The sequence below is a fragment of the Lissotriton helveticus genome, chromosome 6, assembly GCF_964261635.1.
Source record: "Lissotriton helveticus chromosome 6, aLisHel1.1, whole genome shotgun sequence".
Taxonomy (NCBI): domain Eukaryota; kingdom Metazoa; phylum Chordata; class Amphibia; order Caudata; family Salamandridae; genus Lissotriton; species Lissotriton helveticus.
The window spans coordinates 1,941,460,270-1,941,479,681 of NC_136067.1; positions in this window are offsets into that span (position 1 = coordinate 1,941,460,270).

Below are 19,412 nucleotides of genomic sequence, written 5' to 3' on the forward strand. Positions count from 1 at the left end.
CTTGCGGCCTACGACATGGATACGCCGGGGCGTTATGGATCAGTATGAGCAAATATACACTTGGGGATTCACAAGCAACAACAAGCCTTTGTATTTGGGGCTCTAAATCAACAACAGTGACAGAGAACAGAACCGAACTAAGCACTCAGGGGCTACGTTTAAACGTAACATCATCTCCCCAGAGGTACATCACCTTACACACACATGCACTCTGATCTCCTTGGCCTCAGTCAAGCATCAATAGTATGATTTTCATAGGTGAGTCTAGGTTCATGGATTTCCATCCACAGACTAAAAGCCTGGAGTGGGAGTGAAAAAACCATAACTAAGTAAGAAGGAAGGCAGAAACAGAATCTTCCTCTGCAACATCCGGCTCTGCATCGCTACTTACTTATAAATGCAGAAAAATCTCAATTAACACAAGGGCTCTTTTCAGAGCCACCTTATATCAAAGCACTCAAACTTCTGATTTATCTCCATTTTCACACTCTTGTAAATAGGTGTGCGCGCACGAGTGCGCGCACCCCGCAACTTTAAAAAAAAAAATATATATATATTTTCGCCTTTAAGGACCTTACTGCACACCCTGAGAAAACCTACGCAGCAAAACAATCTCTACCTTCTCCCCTTTCCATGTTCCAACGCTTTGAAATGAACAATATATTTACTCGCAGTGACAAAATGGCGGTCAACACTTCCTGATTTCCTTCGAATCGAACGTTAACAGACGTCACGCAGCAAAAAAAAATTCCGCTTGCGCGCAGCCGCTTGAGTGCGCGCACCCGTGCGCGCGTATAGATATATAATTGATTTTAACTTTAATTTTCTCAGCAACTACTGAACGGATTTACACCATTCCAAAAAAAGCGTAATCTGCGAGCCGGACTCTACAGTTTTGCCAAATTTCTTATAAATCCATTCAGCCGTTCGACCTGTAGCCGTGTCTAAACGTCCTATGGAAAATAACATGGAGAAAACACGTTTTGGGACCCCCTTTTATCTCAGCCCCCACTTCACCAATCCCCCCCAAACTTTCAGGGAAGGAGCGCAGCGGACCGAGCCATCTTCTTTGAGAAATTCGCAAAGATTCATCCACCAGGGCCAAAGTTAATCCAAATAGAATGTTGAGGATTTCCTATGGAAACTAGGTCCTAACTATAACTACCTACTGGCGACCGCCAGTAGGTAATATATATACATATACATATGCATATATATATATATATATATATATATTCACAAAAAAACAAGGTTACAGGGATGTTTAGTTAGGGTCAGATTTTGCTCACATAAAACAACAGAGAAATTCAACTGTTATAGTTAGTTGAGTTAACTAAAACTTGCTCTCCTGCAATGCACTGCTTATGACCTCACATATTACATCACTCATGACATGGGTATTAAATATTTATACTTAGGTGTATTGGTGAGTCAGTGGGTGTATGAGTGACTGTATGGATGACTGAGTGGGTGCGTGACTGACCGTATAAGCGAGTGTTTAGGTGTCTCAGTGAATGTATGTGTGAGTGACTAGTTGTGTGAATGTGTGTATCTGTCTGTCAGTTGATGTCTAAGTGGGTGGATGCGTGTGCTAGTGGGTATGTGAATGAATATATGGGTAATTGATTGGTTGTCTGACTATCTCAATAGTTGTCTGGCAATCTTTGTGTGTGGATGAGTAGGTGTTTGACTGCCTGTATGGATGAGTCAGTGGCTGAGTTAGTGGCTGTATGGGGTAGTGAGTGCATGTGTGACAAGCAGTATGGGTGAGTGAATGTCAGTACGGGTGGTTAACTGGGTATTTGAAAGGCAGAAAAGGTGAGTGACTGGGTATATGAGTGACTGTATGCATGAGTGAATGTGAGAGTTGGTATATGGATGAGTGCATGCTTCTGTCAGTGACTGTATAGGTGGGTGACTTTGTGTTACTATTTGTGTGAGTAAGTAAGTGTGTGTGTGTAACTATTTGGGTGAGTAAGTGGCTGTGTGAGTGACTGTATGGGTGATTGTCGAGGTGTCTGAGTAGTTTTATGGGTGGATCACTCAGTGTATGAGACGTTTTGTGGGTGGCTCACTCAGTGTGTGAGTATTTGTATTGGTGTATGAGTGGATATGTCAAAGGCTGCATTAGTGAGTACGGGTGAGTTAGTGGATGTGTGTTTAGATCTATGAATCAGTGAATAGGTGTGTAATTCCTTGTATAGCTATGTGAATGGGTTTGTGAATGGTTGTGTGGTTGTGAATGGTTGTGTGGGAGTGGCAGTGGGTGTATAAAAGATTCTATAGGTGTGTGAGTGAGTGCGTCAGAGATGCTGTGGATGATGTAATCACTGATGTTATCAGTGATGTCATTTGGGATGTCATCAGTGATGTCATGAGTGATGTCACTGACCACTGAAATCCAGTCCATTGTTTAATGTTACTTTTTCATGATGTCTTCACGTGTCGCTTAGTAACTGGTATTAAAATGTTTGTATCACAACTACCCACAAGCATGAACAAAGCCATTTGAGATGGCGTTACTGATGTCATCAGTAATGTCACTGACCCTGTCATGAGTGATGTAATATGTGAGGTCACAAGCAGTGCATTTCTGTGAGGTTCCGTGAATTCTGAACCCGTTCCATAAAGGTCATGGTTTCGTTATGAATTTGATATTAGCGAACCGTAACTAGTTAGTGCGGCAAGTATGAGTGTTTTCGTCATGTTAGACTGATGGATTCACTACGTATTTAGGGATTTCGTTCTGAACCCTTGGGTTCCATTTTGTGTATGGCAGCCATTTTATGGTTGCCCTCACATAGGCCGATGACTGTGGCAGAACAAGTCCTTTAAGTACATGTACCTCCAGTTCGTGCTGACTCCTGTTTGACCTGAGTGAACTGACCCTGTTGCCTGAAGCTGACCTTGTTAAACCAGTTCCTGCCCTTTAGCTGATCAAGATTTAGGATCAGAGCACAGGACATCGTAAAACTTTATTGCACACAAATATGCCTTATCCTACTCACACCTGTTTCTGCTCCTTTCTTTATGGTCTATTTACGATGGGGATGTGCCCTTTTTTATTATGGGTTTGTTCAACCTGTCTTAAGAAGAATGTTGGGTTTGACCAATGATTGATCATGGGCTGGGTAACTGAAAAGTGGGTTTTACCGTCATGCAAAACTTTGGGTGTGGATACATGTGATTGGACAGTTTGTAAATGTTAGGTATTTGTCTGGAATGTGATTTTTGGCATAAAAAGGGATGACTTGCTTTGTAAAATTGAGCAGTCTCCTGAGAGTCCTGTGTCTCTGTATTCTAAGACAGGTGGACCCGAAGACTTTGGGCGTGCCCCTGGCGCCGCTGGGTCTTAAATAACCCGGTTCTTCAGTTGGCGCTTCCAACGTGGGCGCCTTCAGCGGTACCGGTCCAAGCCGCTGAAGGACTGTACCGGTCCAAGCCGCTGAAGGACTGCTGCCCTGACTGTCGCCATGGACCCATTTGTGATGCTTTGTACGGCGAGACGATAGACGGGTCTTCTGGTGGCGTGACTGATACCTCAGTTAAGTATAAGTGGGTCGCTCCCAGTCCTTAGTTTTTGGTCCTTTGGTTCTTAGTTTGAATTGGTCCTTAGTTTTGATTTGAAAATTGCAATTTCCAAAGCCGAGGGTCTTGTATATTTACGAGTGTATCGGTAGAGATAATCCCTTGAAGTTTGAAGCTAGATTAATGAGTGAAGATGCCTGGTTTTAGCAAATTTGGGAGAATATTTTGTTGTGGTTGTAATAGGGATTCCCGATTGGAGGATTCATGTCCGATACCTCCAGTTGGAACTCCGACTTATGAGCTCTATTCTAAACACGGCGTGGGCCCCATTATATTTAATGAAGTATGGGTCCGATACACTAGGAAAGACGGTGTTTTAAAATGGCCACATCATGGTAGCTATAACACAGAGATTCTAGATAATTTGGAAGGTAAACTATTTAAGAAGAAAGCCCGGCCGGCAATGTTTGACTCCTTTCGTCTTTGGCGTAAAGAAGCCAGACAACGAGAAATTAAACAGGCTAAAAGAGATAAAAGAGAAAAGGATGTATCAATAACGCAAGCTGCTAGGAAGTTTAAAGAAAACGAAGAAGATAAAGCAATTGTGGTGTCAGATAGGCAACATAATATGGCTATTGATAAATGTTATCCAGCATTGCCACCTATTCTTGAGAATGCAACGAAGGACCCTGAGAAGGATCCTTTGATGTCACATTTGTTGAGATTGCCACCCCCTTATGCACAGAGTGATAGCACTACACGCAACCTCCAGTTGCACAACCTCTTGTTGCTGTTCAGCCACCGGCTCCTACTCAGCTGGTTTTTCCTCTTACGGCGCAGCGTCCTCTGGGGCCGCCAACTTTGCTATCTGTTTTGTCTGGAACTACTAGTAAGTAATAGTAAGATGGCGTCGCAATAGGACGCTGACACGGAGATACGCGATCTTACGCGAGGGACAACTTTTGAGAAGGTGAGGATTTCTGCCATTCGTATCCGATAAAATCTAACTGCTTGGCTAGTAATAGGATCATGATTCTAAACTGATAGAACTCTGATATTGTTTTAGGCGATGGACACTCCCACCTGCCAATACTATACATGATACATGAGAAATACTACTGAAAATAGGTAAGAGAATGGACAGTACCTTGATGTAAATAGAGAATATGTAGATAAAAACTTAGAAATATAGTGCTAACTAGTAACAATTCATTTCCAAATGCTATATATATATGGATTAAACTACAGAGAACTGGATTACATTGAAGGTTGCGAGCGCATTGTCAAGGCATATAGGTATGAAGCTTGATGCATGGTTGTGAACTCTGACTGATATTAATCTTTATACTATATAATTGTAAATACATAGAGAAGGTGAGATACTATATACTCATAAGAAAATATACTGTGTTAATATTGAAAACGGGTGACTCTATGCTACTTCTTGGTGGTTAGCAGACTACTATAACTCTTATTTCGACTGTAACACGGGCTTGGTTTGGGGAAGTTTCCCTTTTTACCTATAGGTACAATGATTTGATAACTTTATCAAACCGAAGAATTATAAATGGAATTGTAATGGATATTGTACTTTGTTTTGGGTTGCAGCCCTGAGGAAGTCAATGGTCAAATTGGACCAGACGAAACACGTGTTGGCTGCACTTTGGCTGCACTTTTGATTTGAAGGATATATTAAAGATTGTAATTCAATGAAGAAGATAATTGAATTAAGAAAAATGAATAAACTGAACTGCATCGCTTGAAAAAGTATTTGTGGACTTTGAGTGCTCAGTGGAAATAGTTGAATATGACCTCAAATTCTTTGTCTCCTGTCCTTATGACAGCTTCTCCTTATGCTCGACAACGAATGACTGATACTGTTACTGGTCTCTTGTCTCCTTTCTTTGGGTCATTAAGTATGACCCCTGTTTCTGCACGTAAACAAATGCGTAGTCAGCTACCTGGTCCCGAAGAACGGGCAGTGTTAGATCTCTTGGCTCGCAGATGATTTTGAATGCTTCGAGGTGTAACTTAGAGTCAGTTATGGATTTTTTCCAGCAGTCGGAAGCACCCAAGCAAAGGTATGTTTTTGAAGTTATGTGTACTTTCCTTCGTGAGGAATGGGAAGATAATGATTTGGGTTCAGTCCCTGTAGAATTGCTAAATGTCCAGTCTGAGTTTGCGAAAGGGACGATAGTGGGTCCCGGAAATGAGAATGCAGTTGCGATGGTACTTGCGTTAAGGAGCGATTTCCCTTCTCAGAGACTGTTTGAACCTGATTCCTCTGTTAGAAGAAAAGCGAGACAGTATCCCATGAGAGAAGTTCCTCCTGTATGGAAAGAAGCTGTTCAGGCTGATGTAAATCAGGGTATTGTTGCCGCACCGGCTCATTTTCAGCGAGTATGGGTGCATGTGCCATGGAAGAGAGAAGAGGTCTTGGCTCTTAAGCAGACCTTACCTGATCCCCGTAAGAATCCTACTGGCTATTACAAAGAATTGTCCCAGACAGTTGACGCATGCATCATGAATTTGGCAGACATAGATAAGCTGTTGGGTAATGTAGTACCTCAACCTCTATGGGCAAAGATTCGTCATGAGAATCATGCGGTAGAATTAGGAGATACTTGGGCAAATATTATTGCTGCAGATGGTAGACAACAGGGAGGTGCTAAACCTGAACCTTTGGTTACGGAATTGCCAGGTAGAATTATTATTTTAATTAAAAGGATGATGCCGGCGTTACGAGTGAATTGGGATAAGTTAGCAGCTTGTAAGCAAAAGAAGGACGAAAGTGTATCTGATTTCTTCACCAGGTTTGAAGAAACATTTATCGATCATAGTGGTCAGGATATGAGTACGGAAGGTGGGCAAAGATTGTTCGTAGATAAGTTTGTCTTTAATTTACTCCCTGAACTGTGTAATAAGTTGAAAGATTCTGAAAGTTCTTGGGCTGTTTCATAGTCGGCCCAGATATTGGCGACTGCACAGTACTATGAGAATAGGGATAAGGACGAGAAAGATAGAGTAGAGAAAAAGACTAAAGACTTAAAGACGAAGGTTCTTTTGCAGCAGGCGTATCCGCCTCGCTCGAATCAGCAAGAATCGCAGCAACGCCCACAGTTTCAGCAACCTCCGCTATTTCAGAGACCGCAACAGAACGTTGGGTATTTTCCTCCAAGACCCCCCTTGGGTTTGAATCAGTGTGCGTATTGTAAGGAGGAAGGTCATTATAAAAATGAGTGCCCTGTGTTGCGACAACGTGCGAGTGGTATGCCGGCCCCGAGAGGCCGTGGTGGTTTTCAGCAAGTGTCAAGAGGTAGAGGACTTGGTGCGTTTCCTCAGAACGAACGTTCCTTTCCTCCACAAAATTCTATGAATTGCTTTGATCAACAGAAAATTGCATCTGGTCAGTCGACTCAGTATTATGCTGATGACTATTATGTAGAGAGTGAGAATGCTGACTATAATGATTGCTAGAACAGCCATAGACAAAGAGAGGGAGTAGTGTCGGTTCCAGTAGATCAGAGTGGGCCTTATGTTGCAGTAGCCACATCGGGTGTGGTAGAGCCTTTTCTTTTGGATACTGGTGCAGCAAAGAGTTCTATCATGCACTCTAAACTCCCTGGCGCACCTTTGTCTGGCTTAACTAATGTTTCAGTAGGATTTTCTGGCGCCCCAGTTCGTAACCCAGTTTCTAGTCCCTTGTCTCTTTCTATAGGGCCTTGTGAGTTGGAAGCACCTCTCATTTTAATGACAGGTTGTGGTGAGAATTTGTTGGGTTTGGATTTGTTGAAAAGGTTGCATGCAACATTACGTTGTTCTCCTGCGGGAGTACAGCTTACATTGGGTAAGAAAGTGATCTCTCCGATGTATTTGTCTAAAGATCGTCTTCCACCGGAATTGCGTTCTCTCCCTGATACTCTTTGGGCTACTGGTCCTAATGATGTGGGTCTTTTGGAGATCCCACCTTACGTTGTAACGCTTAAAGCGAATGTTAAATTGCCGCGCATCCCCCAATATCGGATTTCTAGCGATGGTGAAAGAGCGCTTTTAGCAATCATCTATGATTTGATTGAAAAAGATGTGATTGAAGAAACGAGAGGTAATATGTGTAACAGTCCCGTTTTGCCTGTCCTGAAGCGCACTGACTCTACTCAGCCACCTGTTTATAGGTTTGTGATCGATCTTAGAGAGGTCAACAAGATTGTCGTGCCACAGTTTCCAGTTGTTCCGGATATTACTGCTTTGTTGACTTTGATTCCTGCTTCAGCTGCCTGGTTTTCGGTTATAGATCTGAAGAATGCTTTCTTCAGCATTCCAATTGCCGAGGAAAGTAGAGATATTTTTGGCTTCTCTTTAGGAGGCCAAAGCCCCCGGTTCAAGAGAGCTCCCCAAGGCTATTGCGAAAGTCCTTCTATTTATAGCCAGGCTTTGAAAACTCAACTTGATATTCTTGTGTTACTGCTGCTCTTATTCAGTATGTGGATGATCTGTTAGTGGCCGCTGATGATGAGAAAACTTGTAAAGAAGCTACTCTTTCTTTGTTGCGACATTTGTCGGACTTGCATCATAAAGTGTCACCTTCTAAGTTGCAGTATTGTTGCCAAGAAGTGACCTACTTAGGTCATCTCTTGTCAAAGGAGGGAAGAAGGTTGACCCCAGAACGAATTCAAGCGATTGCGCAAATGACTGTACCAAGCACACAGAGAGAAGTGCGTGCTTTCTTGGGTATCACGTCGTATTGTAGACAGTGGATTCTAAATTTCTCTCTATTAGCGAAACCTCTGTTGGCTTTGACTTGTAAAGATACACCAAATCCTCTTCCGTGGTCTGACGATTGTCAGAAAAGTTTTTCTGAGTTGCGTAATGCATTGTGTTCTGCTCCTGTGTTGGGTATTCCAGACTATAACAAGCCTTTCACGTTGTATGTGCACGAGAGAGAGGGATGTGCGTTGTCAGTGTTGACACAATCTTTTGGGGACAAGCAGCGTCCATGCGCATATTTTTCATCAACGTTAGATCCGGTAGCTAGAGCGTTGCCGAGTTGCTTGAGAGCTACAGCGGCAGCGGCTGTTTCTATCCAACAGTCTGCTGGACTGGTGATGGATAATACGGTGATTGTGATGGTTCCGCATGCAGTGGATACCTTATTAAACAGGACTAAGACACAGCACCTTACTAATGCACGTCTTTCAGGCTACGAGTTGACACTGTTGGCTAGCCACGTCCACATCAGAAGATGTAACGTGTTGAATCCAGCTACGTTATTGCCGATCTCTACAGAGACGGATGCTCAAGAACAGCATGATTGTTTTCTTCGTACAGAGGAAGAAACAAAAGCTAGAGTGGTTCTAAAAGACACTCCTTTTGAGAATGTGGATGGTACGCTGTGGGTTGATGGTTCGTGTTTTAAGCTTCCGAATGGTGAGACGACTGCAGCGTATGCTATCACAACTTTAAATACAGTTGTTGAGACAGCACGTATACCACAGAATTCTGCGCAAGCAGCAGAGTTGATTGCACTGACTAGAGCGTGTGTTTTGTCTGAAGGAAAGAGAGTGAATGTGTATACCGATAGTCAGTATGCGTTTGGTGTTGCCCATAGTTTCGAACGTTTGTGGAAAGAAAGGGGATTCCTCACATCCCATGGATCTAAGATTCAGCATGGACAGTTGGTGAATGAACTTCTCGAGTCACTTACTTTGCCGAAGCAAGTTGTGATTGTGAAGTGTAGTGCTCATCGAAAGGTTACGGATGATGTTGGCCGTGGTAATGCGTTTGTGGATGAAGTTGCGAAAGACAGCAAGAAATCTGATGAGTCGAATGTATGTGGCAGGCCCTGCGAGATGGATTGGTGATGTTGGAATGTGCGAAGATACGATTGAAAGTGTGAAATCGATACAGGCTGAAGCTACTGAAAGTGAGAAGAATGTTTGGAGAGAATCTACGGGTAGATTGGATTCGACTGGTTGTTGGGTTGAATTGTCAGAACACCAAAGATGGATGTTGCCAGATGCGTATGTGCTTGCAGTGGTTATTATGGCACATGGTTTGTCTCACATCAGTGTGAAAGGAATTTGTAAGTTGTTGGCTCCAGTATGGCAGAATGTTGGAATTCCCAAATGTGCGGAGAATGTGGTCAAGAATTGCATGGTGTGTTTGATGTATAATCCTGGCAAGGGAACTCCAACTCCAGCTGGTCACTTTGCGCCTCCGACGTATCCGTTTGAGGTTCTGCAATTGGATTTTATCCACATGGAAAGGTGTAACAACCTGAAATATGTCCTTGTAGTTGTTTGTGCCTTTTCTAGATGGGTAGAGGCATACCCCCTAAAAGACAATACTGCCTCGTCCACAGCCAAAGTCTTGCTCAAAGAATATTTCCCTAGGTTTGGGTTGCCAAGGATGGTGTGGAGTGATAATGGGAGTGAATTTGTGGGGAAGGTTATGAAGAGAGTGTGTGAAGGGTTGGGAATATGACAGAAATTTCACGCTGCAAATCACCCCCAATCAGCTGGACTAGTGGAATGTTACAATGGTACTCTGAAGCTAAAGTTAGACAAAATTCAGGCGAGTTCTGGTCTTCAATGGCCAGATGCTTTGCCGTTGGCACTTTTGTCAACTAGAACTACAGTACATTCCCGGATTGGCCTTAGTCCCTATGAAATTGTTTTTGGCCGTCCGGCAAATGTGTGGGGAGTGCCGAGGCCAGTGAAGTTTAGTGACATTGAATATCCTGTGTTGGTGGACTATTTGTATGATTTGATGGCTAAATTGCGTGTCTTGCATCAACAGGTTCATGATAACTTGCCACCAGCATCTGTGGATCCAGGTCACACCATCAATCCCGGTGACTGGGTCCTAGTGAGGAATTTTCAGCGGACCAAAAACGAGCAGCCCCACCAAGTGCTCCTGTCCACAAGAACTTCGGTGAAGGTCTTCGGGAAGAAAAATTGGATTCACGGCGTACATTGTAAGAGGGTGCCTTTACCTCTGCCGTATGACCGGTGGGTCCAGAAGGGTATTCCTGATTCAGAAACTGACACTGTGCCTCGTTTTCTGCCTTTTAGCGATGCAAGTTTAATTGGGACGAGTTCTGAGCGTGAAAGCGACGATCTTCTGCAAGAAGCTGTGCCACCGTCAGTTCGACTGGACACTACTGAGCCTGAACTTTTGTTTCGTGATCAGACATTGCCTGATAAAGACCGTTATAATTTACGACGAGAAACAATTGACAATTAAAGTTTAATTTTTTTCCTCCTTTTGCTTTAGGAGAACTGCACTCTCTCATCCAAGAAACTGTTTTGGCCTATTTTTCTTTTTCGAGCTGCCATCCGAGCTCAGCTGTAGGGTCGCGGTATAAAGACTTTGGATTGCAGGCCATAGACACAAGGTCGACGGTTCTGGTTGGTTTCAGGGCGTTCCCTGGACTGACAGACGCATTCCTTAGCACGGAAGAACCAACTGACGCGAACAGCACGGTTAGAGGATGGAGTTTCCTGGGACAGAGAGAGCTGCTGAGAGAAAGAACTCTAAAATGAAACTGTGTAAATTAATGTACAGCAAATGTTTTCTGATAACATGTGTCCTGATGTTTTTAAGCATGACGTTAGCATTGGCGGGTGGGATTGTTTTCGCTACCCAATTGACTTCTGCACCCACCTCCCAGCCTATGTCTTTTTCTACTGCTACTTCTGTGCATTCTTTTCATGTCCTACCTGAACACGAGCAGATTAGAAGGTTAGAATTTGTACATAACACATTCATACAGCTACTACACCAGCATCAGTTGGTAGTGAACATTACTAATTTCTGGGTGTGTGGTCTTATGCCACATACTACAGGTAGAGTTGTTCCTTATCTGATTTTACCAGACTATGTTCATTGACGCCCTGGAAGTTTATCCTCTACATTCCATGAAAGATAACTTAAGTAATCAAGCTTTGGTGAAGGGAGTTATGAATATGAGCAGAGATATCGACACGTATAGGACTATTCCTAAGGAGAGTTAGCGGCTTATGTTGGATGGAACACGACTGGTTACAGTGTCAGTCTGAGTGAAAGGCAGAAACGAAAGAGGTCACCTCCGCTTTGGGTCGTACCCCACCTAGGTCAATTTTGTCTGCAAGGTATTGGCAAAAATCCGAAAGCTCAGCTGGGGAAGAGTGTTTGTACTCAGAGGTACGTTTTTACGTCTCAATCTTCCCCGCCGTTTTTGGCAGCTAAGGGCACATATTTTGTTTGTTACAACAGAGCATATACATGGTTGCCCCCTGATTTTTCGGGAACGTGTTATGTTGGATACTTGTTGCCTCCTACGTATACTGTTGCTTCAGATTACCACAAGACGAGAGTTGTTAGAGGTGTCTTCGATCAGGAAGATACTGCTGGACAAGAAGTGGGAGACTTCTTTAAGGGTTTCTTACCGTTTTGGGGACCTATGGCTAACAGTAGAGGTTTACGACAATTGACGAGAGTGGTTGAATCCACCATAAACAAAACTGCTGATGCCCTTAGTAATCTGACAGCTGAGCTTCAAGCGGATCGCCTTATGACGCTACAAAATCGTATGGTTTTAGACGTCATACTCGCAGATCGAGGTGGAGTATGTAAAGTGATCCAATCGAGTTGCTGCGTTTTTATCCCAGATAATGCTCCGATAGTTTACGAGGCCATTTCCAGGTTACATAAGATCTCCGAGTCTATACATGTGGACAAAGGAGATTGGTCATTGATTGGATGGTTTTGGGAACTGTTATCGACCTGGGGTTGGAAGATTCTGACGATTATTGGTGTGGCTTTAGCAATTCTTTTCTCGTGTTGTCTTTGTATACAGTGCGGTTCCGCCATATGCGGCCTTTGTGCTGCTATGTGTGTCAGGGGATCGCCTGCCTCAAGAGATACACAGAGGAACAAGATAATGCTTCAACAGCATCTTGATGATCTAATGAATATAGACCTGGACTTAGATTGACGTGAGTTTAGGTTATTGCCTATGTAAGGGCAAAAGGAGGGTCTGAAGTTCCGTGAATTCTGAACCCGTTCCATAAAGGTCATGGTTTAGTTATGAATTTGATATTAGCGAACCGTAACTAATTAGTGCGGCAAGTATGAGTGTTTTCGTCATGTTAGACTGATGGATTCACTACGTATTTAGGGATTTCGTTCTGAACCCTTGGGTTCCATTTTGTGTATGGCAGCCATTTTGTGGTTGCCCTCACATAGGCCGATGACTGTGGCTGAACAAGTCCTTTAAGTACATGTACCTCCAGTTCGTGCTGACTCCTGTTTGACCTGAGTGAACTGACCCTGTTGCCTGAAGCTGACCTTGTTAAACCAGTTCCTGCCCTTTAGCTGATCAAGATTAAGGATCAGAGCACAGGACATCGTAAAACTTTATTGCACACAAATATGCCTTATCCTACTCACACCTGTTTCTGCTACTTTCTTTATGGTCTATTTACGATGGGGATGTGCCCTTTTTTATTATGGGTTTGTTCAACCTGTCTTAAGAAGAATGTTGGGTTTGACCAATGATTGATCATGGGCCGGGTAACTGAAAAGTGGGTTTTACCGTCATGCGATACTTTGGGTGTGGATACATGTGATTGGACAGTTTGTAAATGTTAGGTATTTGTCTGGAATGTGATTTTTGGCATAAAAAGGGATGACTTGCTTTGTAAAATTGAGCAGTCTCCTGAGAACTCATACCGTGTTGACTTCTAGGACTTCTGTTACTGGCTGCAGCCAATAAATTTGATCTTTGACGCCACCAAGAAGAGTCCCGTGTCTCTGTATTCTAAGACAGGTGGACCCGAAGACTTTGGGCGTGCCCCTGGCGCCGCTGAGTCTTAAAATAACCCTGTTCTTCAGCGGGGCGCGGGTTATAGTTAACTCAGCTAACTATAACAGCTGCATTTCTCTGGTTTTGTATGAGTAGAATCTGACCCTACATTTGCAGAGTGGTGGAGAAAGAGGGCGTGACCTCTAACAACTTTTCAGCAATCCTGCTGTGTGGGACTTACTGGAAGTAACAGGAGGGGTTGCTGCCCCCCAAGGATGTCTGTGGGGTCCAACTACCCCTCCTATTACCTCGAGTTAGTCCCGTACAGCAAGATTGCTGAGATCTGAAAGCAGGCCATGCGCCCTTTCTGCACCACTCTGCAAAAGCACCTCCTGATGCACTAATAGTAGTGGGATAAAGTCCCCTTGGCTATTGAGTAACCTTGGAGGGGCAACTACCTCCCTGTTACCTCCAGCAAGTCCCACACAGTGGGTTTGCTGAGAGGTTTTCGGTGTCCACGCCCCTTTCTCTACCACCCTGCAAACTCGCCTCCTTGCGCAGTGCTGCTTGGGGGATGAAGTCCACTTTAGTCCTGAGGCCCTCATGAGGCAAGGAGACCTCATCGTCCCACCAGCAGTGCACTGAGAGGTGCATTTGCAGAGTGGTGGGGAAAGGGGCAAGGACTATGACCACTTCCCAGCAATCCCACTGTCAGGGGCTTACTGGAGGTAACAGGTAAGCTAGTTGGCCCCTAAGGACCCTCAGCAGTGAAGTGGACTTCATCCCCCAACTGAAAGCACACCAGGAGGCGCATTTGCAGAGTAGTAGAGAAAGGTGGTGGGGACTCCGATGAGTTGCAGACTTCATTTTGTACATTTTAGGACGGCTGTGTGGCCCCCTTTCCTTGACCCTTTTAGGTTCCGGAGACGCCATCCTCTGGGGCCTGCACCATTTCTTCTTTTTTTAAATTTTGATGGAGGAGGGCCGAGCCCTCCCAAGCCAATTTCGGTCCAGGGACTCCATCCCTCGGGCCCCGGCCATTGCTTTTTTTTTGTTGTAAAGGGAGAGGAGCCGAGATGCCCCCATTCTGGGCCATTTTTCAGCTCCTGGGACCCCATCCCCTAAGGCATTGCCTCTCGTTGGGGACCATGGGGGGAGCCTGAAGACCCCTGCAGTCCCAGCTGTCTCCGACCTCCTGCGGAAGCCGGCATTGCTTTTTACACCCAGGGAGCTGCTGACATGTAGCTCACTGGGTATAAAAAGCAAAGTGTGCTCCACTTTGAACAAGCGAGAGCAAAATGCTCTTGTTTGTTCAAAGCAGAGCACAATTGTCTGCTATGGGATGGTGGGATCACTGCTCCTGCCATTCCGTAGGAAACTGCAATGTCCCGGGGGTGAGCACCCCAGGACATTGCTGGAGCCGGCCTTGGGAGGTGGCAGTCCCCAGGGCCAGTTTTGGCTCCAGGCTCCCATCTTAAAAATAGCTCCAGTGAGGTGGTGGTCCTTGGGGCAGTGGGGGTGGGCGCGTGGCCCCTGCATTTAAGTATAGTAGCCCCGGGGAGGTGGTGGTCCCTGGGGCTGTGTGGGAGGGCCAGAGCCCCAATGCATCTTATTGAAATATAGCCCTGGGGAGGTGGCGGATCCCAGTGCTGTGGGGGTGTGTGGCCACCCTGCATTTTAAGATATTAGCCCCGGAGAGGTGGCTGTGTGGCTTAGAGCCCCCCATGCATTTTAATTTACATATAGCCCTGGGGAGATGGAGGTCCCCAGGCCTGCGGAGGGCCCAGGCAGGGCCACCCATCATTGTATCCATTGCCCCTGGGTCCTGGACCACCTGGGCACTTTATTAAACAAAGCACGGCACACCACACTTCATTTAACATTTTTGGTGGGATTTGCGGATCCAACACGACTCGCGCCAAAATGTAATTTTCAGGGTGTTTCTACCACCCCTGCCAACACTTCCTCGTTTGTAGTGTTGTCAGCCGATCCGATGTCAGGTACAAGGTCGTGAGGGTTCGCGGATTTACAGCGGCCAGTTGTTTATCTGAGAATTTCTAAGGAACTACTGGATGGATTTACACCATTTAACAAAAAGAGTGCTTTCTGGACCAAGAGCTACCTTCCTGCCAAATGTTGTGTAGTTCCGTTTAGCAGTTCGGGCTGTAGCTGCGACAAAAGTTTCCAATGGAAATTAACATGGAGAACAAGTGTTTAGGTACCCCCTTTTTTCTCTGCCCCTGCTTGATGGATCACCCTGAAATTTTCAAGACAGCAGGTGACATGACTGCCCCATTAGTTTTAAACATTTCGCGAAGATTCATCAAACGGCGCTAACGTTATTGGCAAATCAAAAAATGCTCTTCCTATGGAAACTAGGCCCTAACTATAACTACCTACTGGCGACCGCCAGTAGGTAATATATATATCCAAACACACGTGGGGGCATTCTTTGAACTCACTTGCAGTGGCGGGGAGCCGTGAGGGGAACGGCCGGGCAATCCCTCCACTAATCCAGCCGTGAGGGGAACGGCAAAGGCAACAGACCAAGCGGAGCCACGGGGACTCACCTGGGACTCTCCTGGCCAAGGCGGGCAGTGAACGCCTACATTTCCCAGCAGCCCCGGGTCCTGGCGCGCTCGTGAAGCTCCCGCTGCGCCTGGAGGCGCCTCAAGACCGCGGAGCGCCGAGCGGGCCTGGGGGCATTCTTTGAACTCACTTGCAGTGGCGGGGAGCAGTGAGGGGAACGGCCGGGCAATCCCTCCACTAATCCAGCCGTGAGGGGAACGGCAAAGGCAACGGACCAAGCGGAGCCACGGGGACTCACCTGGGACTCTCCTGGCCAAGGCGGGCAGTGAACGCCTACATTTCCCAGCAGCCCCGGGTCCTGGCGCGCTCGTGACGCTCCCGCTGCGCCTGGAGGCGCCTCAAGACCGCGGAACACCTCCCGCAACGCGGGACGCGCGCGGGACGGCGCCGGGCTAAGCCCGGGCAAAGGGCGGGCCCTCTGTGGCCCTCATAGGCACGAGGAGGCCGGGACGGGCCACCCCATTTGGCTGTTACAAAGTTGGAGGTACTGTATTTTTTCATACCGATTCTGACATTGCACTGTTCTCACATCATGTCCATCTGGGAGGAGTTGAACGCCCTGTGTGGCACGAACTACGCCCAGAATGTATCTACTCCCCTTATAGTAGACAGAGATGCCGATGAGGTAAATGACATTGACATTGTGAATACAGACAAAATGTGCACTAGTCCCTCACCACAACCCTCCAATTTACCATTAATAATTTTTCCAACTGAGGCGATGAATAAAATACCTGACCCAGTCTCACCACCTCAATTGACCCTACTGGCACAGATTGAACATTTGTTAACAACCACACTATCACCTTTGATTACTAAAATCAATGAGCTGGGAGACAGGCTGACTAGTATTGAAAATAAATTATCTAGAAATCCTATCGCCACTGAAACAACTGCCGCACCCATTCACTCTATTCTCCCCTGCAACAAAGAATACTTCAAACCCACGACACCTATGAAAGCTCGAATCCCTGAACCTCTCATCTCTCCACCCAATCCAAGAGGCCAGAACAGCATTATTTCTAACTCCGTACCTGCACCCCATAGACCACCCAGGTTTGCACATGAACGCAGGAATTGGATCAATTTACCTCCAGAAGCTGCCCCCTACGTGACTGTTCTTTCTGGGGTCCCTGCACCGATTCAGGGCAAATTTGAATCCCATCAGGACTTGTTAAATAAAACCATCTCCTGGCTAAAACAACACAGACCATTGCCACCTGCTTTAGATGGCGGCATTTTGAGGGTCAGGAGGGTGGGGTGGCTTGGTACGTCGGCCAAAGACATTCCGGGCGACCTTATTTTAATTAAATTCAAAACTATGAATATTGTCCCCTTTTTGCGATCCTCCCAACCCAAAGAGGGAGATGGTCCCATTCGCATATGGGACTTGCACGATTTTTATCCCGGCCCCCGACCCTATCCGTCCCGAAGGCAAGCGACATGGAACTATACATTTTGGTAAAAGGGGATGCCATGAACTGTGTGCTACCAACAATTTTTAGAATGGTCTGTGTGATATTGATGCTGTTTTTAATATTGCCTTTTGTCCTCTCTTACTTCTGAATTTTAAACTTTTTAACTGTGTAATTGATGATTTTAAACCGAAATTTTATGTCTATTTTTATAACAGTTATAACTATGTATGCTTATATGATATTTCTTTTTGAATATCAAATAAAGCTTATTTTGAACCACGTGGTTCTGGAATTTTGAGACTGATTCAGCAGCAATCTGACAAGGGCTCCTTTAGCCCACAATATAACCACACACATACCTCCTGATGTAGAGGATGTTCTCAGACACTCCTGTTGCTAGAAAGTGTAATTTTTTATTGGTCAGCTTCTCCCGACACGTTGTGGCCATAGCCTTTCTCACGGGTCACTGGAGTTTAGTTCTCACCCGACATGAAATAGACTATAACAGTGAAAATAGACCCTGGTTACCTTAGGGCACAAGTTATAGTTACTAGAACTTTAACTGGTACCTTTTTGTGATTTTGTATGTTTAAAACATTAGGTTGTCACTGAAATACTCCCCTAACTATAATATTACTTTAACCTTTGTTTTTTTCAATTAATATAGATGATAGTTGGGATTGCCAAAGAAAAACATTCCTCAGATTTTTGGTCAGTAATAACTTTGTCACAGTTTGACGAATTGCCACAAACCTTTGCAGACCTATTGCTATTTCTACATTGACTGATGATGCAAAATTTCAAGGTGATTAGTTAAGGGAATGCCAAGAAAAAATGGGGTGTCCCAAAACATCTTTCCACTAATGAATTTTCCATATCTTTTTTCATCAGAGGTAGAGCAAAAATTACTGAACAGATTTTGATAAAGTTTTGCAGGAATATCAATTAGGGTGTAGAAGGGGTTCTTTTTGTTATTAGATTAAAAGTGGTTCAGTAGTTTTCTGGTAATAAGGGCCATAAACTTAGTGATATATTGGGCCGTGGTATACCACAGTACTTTCGTGGTGTACCACAGTACATGGCTATGACAAAATGGCAAAAGTGAATATTATTGTTGGTCAATGAAGGGCCTTCAAAAATTAGAAGACAACCCTTCTGTGCCCGTCCACCCCTGGTTCTTCCACCCAGTACAGCTACACTGCCACAGACCTCCGAGCTCTGAATCCTACGCATCTCCATGCACCACCAGATTGCTCTTCTGTTAGCCCTGCTGCTTCACCTGCAACTCCAAAGCAGCCAACAATGCCGGAAACACCACAAACTTGACAGCGTTAACTCGCCAGCCAAGACCGCCTTTGCACAACGCCAGTGCATTCCACTCAATGCACAATCACTCTGAAAACACTCCACAGAGATCTGGGACATTATCGCATCCCTCTCTTCTGACATTATCTTCCTCACAGAGGCATGGCTCACTTTGCCACTGGAGTCAAGCAAGCCCGGCTGAAAACGGCTGTAATGCCAGAAACTGGTCCTGGGAATCTTGATTCCGGTCCAGGGAATACATGGCTTGGCAGTTCGGGCTGGACTGTTCCCATGAGGCACAGGGTCAGACTGATTTGCATATGGCCATGTCTGAACTGGGGTGGCGGAGTGAGCTAAAGAGCGGTGATAGATTAAACCCAGATCAGTTGACTGGGGGTGAGTGTTTGTATTGTCAACGCTCCGTCCATCACCACCTTTGTTTTTTCTTTGTTCGCCCTAAGTTGGCAGGGTATGCTCAGACGTGAGTCCCTTGCTCACTGTGCCACTGGAGTCAAGCAAGCCCGACTGAAGACGGCTGTAATGCCAGAAACCGGTCCTGGGAAGCTTGATTCCGGTCCAGGGAAGACATGGCTTGGCAGTTCGGGCTGGACTGTTTCCATGAGGCACAAGGTCAGACTGATTTGCATATGGTCATGTCTGAACTGGGGTGGCGGAGTGAGCTAAAGAACGGTGATGGATTAAACCCAGATCAGTTGACTGGGGGTGAGTGTTTGTATTGTCAACGCTCCGTCCATCACCACCTTTGTTTTTTCTTTGTTCGACCTAAG